General features: G+C 30.5%; 1 pseudogene; it reads right to left on the bottom strand.

The window, feature by feature from the left end:
- Positions 1–170: 170 nt before the first annotated feature.
- On the bottom strand, positions 171–6,925 carry LOC109115594 (protein MALE DISCOVERER 2-like; annotated as a pseudogene).
- Positions 6,926–7,318: the final 393 nt, after the last annotated feature.

The raw sequence follows: 7,318 nt of genomic DNA, 5'->3' as shown, positions 1-7,318 counted from the left end.
AATGAAAACTCCGTTATTTTCTCTAAAAAAAGATAAAAAAAAGGGTTTTGTTCATTATATTTCTTTTCACACCGAAGACATTTTAATCCGAATTGTTAAAAAAATCAAAAATCACGTGAAGAGAAAGAAATTCACATGGTTAAGCAATTACAGGTTTCTTTCACTATATGCTACAGAAATGACTTAGGCATCATGTCCAGCGTCAGCAATATAGAGATACCAAAACGTCTACAAATACACGGGCTTCTCGGTATCAGCCAATAGCCTGCACATGTAAGATAGGTTAATGCACTAATGTTCATGACAAATACTTAAGCACCTTAGGCTTTAGCATGGCGGCCCTCTCATATTTAAAGGTCGCTAGGTATTAGCAAGAACAAGTACAATTTATTCGGAGAAAATCATGAAAAAAATAGATTGAATTTTGCAAAGTTTTTGCAAGATTTTAAATAACTTACGATCCCCAACAATTTTATTTATAAGAAACAATTTACAAGTTGAAGTGACAACCGATGAAAGGCAGAGATTTCAATACTTTCTTATCATTTTTAACATCAGAGTCTCTCCTCTCAAAGTTAAGTACAGATCAAGAGGAGATACCCTCGTGTGAAACCTTCAATGCATTGGCGACGGGAAAAATAGAAAGGAATCAAATAAAAATATGGGTAAATTGTGTAAACCTCCCCTAAAGTCTCAGGTTCTTGCTGAAACCTCCCTTGAAGTTCGGTAAGTACAAACCTCCCCTGAACTTTCTGACATAGTTGCAAATAGACCTGCCCCCCACCTTTAGAATCTTCTAAAAAGATGCATAAAAAGTCCAAAATATCCATAGACCAAATGTTTATTTTCCACATTTTCTCTTCATATGAATTGCTACCCCAAACCCTTCCAATCTCTTTATCTGAAATTGATTTATTTTTCAAATTTTCCCTTCATATCAATCACTCAAAGGTAAAGCTACAACTTCAAATTTTCTTTTCTTTTTATTTGTTCAAAAGGTTTGTATTCTTTTTTTCTGTAAAAACCAGCCTAAATGGTAATTACATGTGTATTTTGGACATTTTGTGCCTCTTGTTAAAAGATTCTAATAGAGGGGGTCTACTTGCAACAACTATGTTACAAAGTTTAGGAGAGGTTATTAAAATTACCAAGCTTCAAGGAAAATTTCAATGACAACCAGAAACTTTAGGAGAGTTTTCAACAATTCACCTTAAAAATAATTATTACAATGTGGTAGAGAAATAGTCAGGAAAAGAGAAAAAAATCTCAATATAGAATTAATAATTGATAAAATATGAGTATGTTGGAAAAATGATTTTCACAACTATCTTTATGAATATACCAGCTAAAGGTAGGGCGAGAGAGAGAGAGAGATAGGAGAGAAGAGAGATGAAACTTACAAAGAAAGAATAGTCAATTAGACCAAGTACCTTCCACGGACAATATCTCTAGTTCTGCCCACCAAAGTGGAGAAAGTCTTGGAGTTGCTGCTTCTGGTGAGATAGCAATCACTTCCCTTAGTTTTGAGGTGACCTCCCTCATTGTTGGTCTTTGCATTGGATCCTAGTTGATGCTCTCTTGAATTACCTCACAAATAATGTCAAGTTCATCATTTTTGAAAGATTTGAGTGTGGGATCAACCATCTTGTTGATATTGCACTTATCGTCCAAGTATTCAGAAGCCTAGAAATGTCATTAATTTTATCAAAATACATAATCAAAAGCAATAATAAAAAATTTAGATAAACTAAGACTCTGATAAATAACTAATTAAATATTAAAAAACTAGTTTGTTTACCCTGTTCAAAAGGGGCCCTTCCTCAGAACATTGAAGTTGTCGTGAAATAATTTCTATTAGCAGCATTCCAAAACTATAGACATTTGTTTCGGGATCAACAAGTGGAGGAAGTTCGAAATGCTCTTATTCATCTTCAACAGATGTCTTTGACTTGAATTGAGCATCTATTGTGAGGCATACCTCTCCAATCTGTCAATAATAGAATAAAAATATTTGAACCTTTAAACAACAAAAAAGTGCTAGTTAGAAATGAGTATTGTTCAAACTTTTGTACCTTAGCAGCATGATCATCTGTTAAATAGACAAAAGAAGACTACAAATTGGAATGTGCTACAGGTGGATTCAAGTCGTGATGCAAGTATTGAAGACAATAAGATATTTCCATAATAATTCTCATCCTAGCATTCCAATCGAGATGCTCAAATTCTTTAACTGTAAAAATGAATAAAAATATTTATTTGCAGACATGAATAAAAATTTTTATCCCTTTTAGTTATGAATAAATCTTATTTACTTATGTCTTATATTCCTCATAATTTATAAACAAATTATTCAAATGATTTGTGAAATTACCATGCAAATGTTCAAATAGAGTTCCATTAGGAGCATACTCAAATAACATCATTCTTGTGAAAAGCTCTTCTTCTTCGCAATATCCCAAAAGATTGACAAAGTTCTTATGGTTCACTCGTGAAAGAGTATGAATTTAATGTGAGGACATAGAAAATAAAAAATGAAAAAGTATTAGAATTCGAGCGTCTAATGTATAAACAAGATAAATCATCAATTGTATAAAAAAAAATTATAGACCTTTTTTCTATAACTCTTTTCCATGCACTTTGCCCAATCTTTAGAGGATACAATTGTAGTTGAAAAAACCGCAATCTTAGCACCACTAGATAGAGTTCCCTTGAATATTGTATATTCTTCAAAGGTCTCAACAATATTACTAAAATAATATCTCAACACCAGAAACTTTAGGATAGTTTTCAACAATTTACCTTAAAAATAATTATTACAAAGTGGTAGAGAAGTAGTCAAGAAAAGAGAAAAAAATCTCAATATAGAATTAACAATTGATAAGATATGAGTATGTTGGAAAAAGGATTTTCACAACTAGCTTTATGAATATACCAGCTAGAGGTAGGGCAAGAGAGAGAGAGAGAGAGATAGGAGAGAAGAAAGAAGATTCAATTAGACCTCAAATACCTTCCACGGACAATATCTCTAGTTCTGCCCACCAAAGTGGTGAAAGTCTTGGAGTTGCTGCTTCTGGTGAGATAGCAATCACTTCCCTTAGTTTTGAGGTGACCTCCCTCATTATGGGTCTTTGCCTTGGATCCTGGTTAATGCACTCCAGAATTACTTCACAAATGTTGTCAAGTTAATCATTTTTGAAAGATTTGAGTATGGGATCAACCATCTTGCTGATATTACACTTATCGTCCAAGTATTCAGAAGCCTAGAAATGTCATTAATTTTATCAAAATACATAATCAAAAGCAATAAAAAGAAATTTAGTTAAACTAAGACTCTGCTAAATAACTAATTAAATATTAACAAACTAGTTAATTTACCCAATTCAAAAGGGGCCCTTCTTCAGAACATTGAAGCTTTCCTGAAATAATTTCTATTAGCAGCATTCCAAAACTATAGACATTTGTTTCGAGATCAACAAGTGGAGGAAGTTTGGAATGCTCTGATTCATCTTCAACAAATGTCTCTGACTTGAATCGAGCATCTATTGTGAGGCATACCTCTCCAATCTGTCAATAAAAGATTAAAAATATTTGAACATTTAAACAACAACAAAAATGCTAGTTAGAAATGAGTATTGTTGAAACTTTTGTACCTTAGCAGCATGATTATCTGTCAAATAGACAGAAGAAGACTGCAAATTGGAATATGCTACAGGTTGATTCAAGTCGTGATGCATGTATTGAAGACAATAAGATATTTCCATAATAATTCTCATCCTAGCATTCCAATCGAGATGCTCAAATTCTTTAACTGTAAAAATGAATAAAAATATTTATTTGCAAACATGAATAAAATTTTTATCTTTTTTATTTATGAATAAATCTTATTTACTTTTGTCTTTTGTATTCCTCAATAATATATAAACAAATTATTCAAATAATTTGGGAAATTACCATACAAATGTTCAAATAGAGTTCCATTAGGATCATACTCAAATACCATCATTCTTGTGAAAAGCTCTTCTTCTTCGCAATATCCCAAAAAATTGACAAAGTTCTTATGGTTCACTCGTGAAAAAATTTCAATCTAATGTGAGGTCATAGAAAATAGAAAATAAGAAAGTTTTAGAATTCTAGTGTTTAATGTATAAACAAAATAAACCATCAATTGTATAAAAAAATTTATAGACCTTTTTTCTATAAGTCTTTTCCATGTACTTTGCCCAATCTTTAGAGAATACAATTGCAGTTGATAAAACCGCAATCTCAACACCACTAGATAGAGTTCCCTTGAATAATGTATATTATTCAAAAGTTTCAATAATATTATTAAAATCTTCACAAGCTGTTCCGAGCTCTGGACGGTTCAACTTTGGCGCCCCTGTATTTTTAAGTCAATGTATTTCATTCTTTTCATACATACATACATATATATATATATATATATATAATGAATTGTGAACAACAAACTTACCTGTGATGAATGCTTTTTGCAACTGGCCACTAAATTCAGTCTTCCAAGGAGTTATGGTTGTTACTCCTTGGCTTCGACATTTATAGAGCATGGTTTCAACAATAATAAGAAATATTGTCTTCAATGCCACAATAACATACTTCCATAGTTCTCCAAATGAACCATCATCTAATGGTTGTTGGTTATGAGGGGCTTTAACTGGAGCACTAGCAGATTGGTGTAGAGGAGGATTTGAAGGAGAGGACAACCATGAAGGTGGAGGGTATTGTTGTTTCTTTGCATTTGGTACTGCAGGGAAAGCCCCACTACTTCTTGCAATTGGAATAGTAGGAACATATTCAGAAATTGCATTGCTGCTTGCAGGCATTGCAGGGAGGTTACTAGATTCTTGTAGTAGTCTACGGCGTACAAAGTTTACTATTTCTTGTACATTTTGTGATATATATGGTTTCTCTGAACCAAATGGTGACAAAAACATTGATCATTTTATTGCTCTAAAGCATGAAATAATTAGTGCTTAAAGGTAAAACTATCATAGAGAGCTTGTACTCACCCGATATATCATTACAACATTTCTCCCCATAGATAGGCAAAGAGCCTTTTGCAAACTTAAAACTTAACAATAAAATAAGAATTTCATTAGTTAAAATACATTGTCGTCATCATCATCATCATCATCATCTTATTATTATTATTATTATTATTATTATTATTATTATTATTATTATTATTATGTAATTGCTATTGAGAAGAAAAAGAGATATGATATAAATATAATACATATCGTGTAATATGTCATAGAAAAGTAGTTTTAAACTACTTTTTTAAGATGTTTTAAACTACTCTCCCAAATGCTGCAAAAAAATGTCTCATCAACATATTAGTCATATAAAAAGAGTATTAAATGAATTGTTCTCTTAATAAGAAAATTCAAATATAATTAAATGAAAATGAGTCCATCTTAAGTCATTTAAGTCTTGCATAAAAAATCTTATGAACTAGTTAAGATATAAGGTTAATATCCCTTTTGTGAAACAACCATATAATCATAAATAGGCATGCATAAAGAAATTCTTGTAGTGTTCGAAGAAGTTAAAAGCAATGCATAAATTCTCTTACCAGTATCCAACTTTTCTATTTAGACAACTAATTTCAGTTAGCACATCAGATTTAAGGTTTTGATCAAATTGTAGTTCAGATAGCATATTGAGATTTTCAAACACAATTGAAATTCTGCCTTGAAAATTATTGTTGCAAAGCAACCTGAAACATAAAGAATTAGAAAAAGTCAATTCATGTCAGTGTAGATAGATCCTAGGATGTAAAACACATGTATAATTTTGTGATAAAAAGACTCACAAAAGTTTCAATGACAAAATCATTCCAATTTCTATTGGAATTGTTTTATTCAAACTGTTATCCCTTAAATCCAATAGCTCCAGCTTTCTAAGACTTCCAATCTCTTTGGGAATCACACCAGTGAAGTGGTTTTTATAAAGAACACTATCAAATGCAAAAAATAAAAAATTTTATTGAGATCCCGGAATATTATTTTAATTTGAATCAATCAAAATAAAACAAGTACAACATGATTTCAATTCCAAAGCCCTTATGAGGGTTTTAACCCACACCTCCACAAAGGGAGGGTATAGCACTAACCCTATAACCTACTAAATCTTGCATATAGCAACTTGCCCCTTACGGGGAGTCAAAGTTGCACCATATGTGGAAAAAAAATCTTAAAATGTAGGTTTGTTTTAAAGTTTATCTAACTAACAAAGACTCAATTGTAATGTAAGCTTTTATTTTAGAGCAACTATTATGAAAGCAAAATTTTTTAGACATCATTCTATTACTTTAATAAATCTTACTTTTTAGATTTTTGACATCAAACCTAACAACATTTTTATTATTTGTTCCCAAAATACCCTTCATAGATTTTATTCATTATTTATTATTAGTAACATACTCTTACTATATTAAACTTAATAAATGATGATACTAAAATATTAATTAAAACAATAATTGTTATTTATGATAATAATAGTATTTACTAGTAAAATAATAATTTACTATTATTTAATTATTTTTATTATTTTATTATCATTATTTTTTTTAATATTAATTTTATTTTAAAATAATGACTATTATCAATTTATAAATGTTAATTATAATTAACATAAATTTTTCTTATAATAAGAAACTATGGGGGAAAATTGGAAAGTAGCTATATTTAGCATTTAACATTCAAATTTCAACTTAACATTTTTTGCATTTAGGTAACTCCGCCAATGTGAGATTGCCTTACACTTCCAATCCCAAGCCCGAATAAAGGAAGTGTGTTGAGTTAGATAACCCCACCACTTAAGTGGGCAAGAATTTGGTAGGATTGTCTCTATAAGTGACCCACCATGGCAACACCCTACAGTGGTGTCAAGGTAAGGGTTACCGCATCATTCTAGACGATCGTAGATAAAGAAGCTAGTCCAATAAACACGATTTTGTTTAATCACTAGGAATATAAGAACATTAATAAAAAATTATGAAATTTGTAGACATTATGAAGGGAAGAAAGGTTAATATTTTATGTCTACAAGAAACTAAATGAAAAGAAAAAAAAACTAACGAAATTGATGGCTACAAATTATGATAGACGGGAGATGTGAATAATAGAAATCGTGTAATGATAATAGTATATAAGGATTTGAAAATTTGAATTATAAATGTTAAAAGAATTGGGGATAGAATAGATTTAAATGGACTTATTTTAGGTAAGGAAATCAATAGCATAATTAGTGCTTATGCACCTCAACTAGGTTTAGGAAAAAACATTAAAAGGTAAGTTTA

Source organism: Nelumbo nucifera, chromosome 1, assembly GCF_055504915.1.
Source record: "Nelumbo nucifera cultivar China Antique chromosome 1, China Antique-T2T, whole genome shotgun sequence".
NCBI classification, from domain to species: domain Eukaryota; kingdom Viridiplantae; phylum Streptophyta; class Magnoliopsida; order Proteales; family Nelumbonaceae; genus Nelumbo; species Nelumbo nucifera.
Note: the sequence above shows the minus strand (reverse complement) of the source record. Positions and strands in the feature narration are given on the sequence as shown.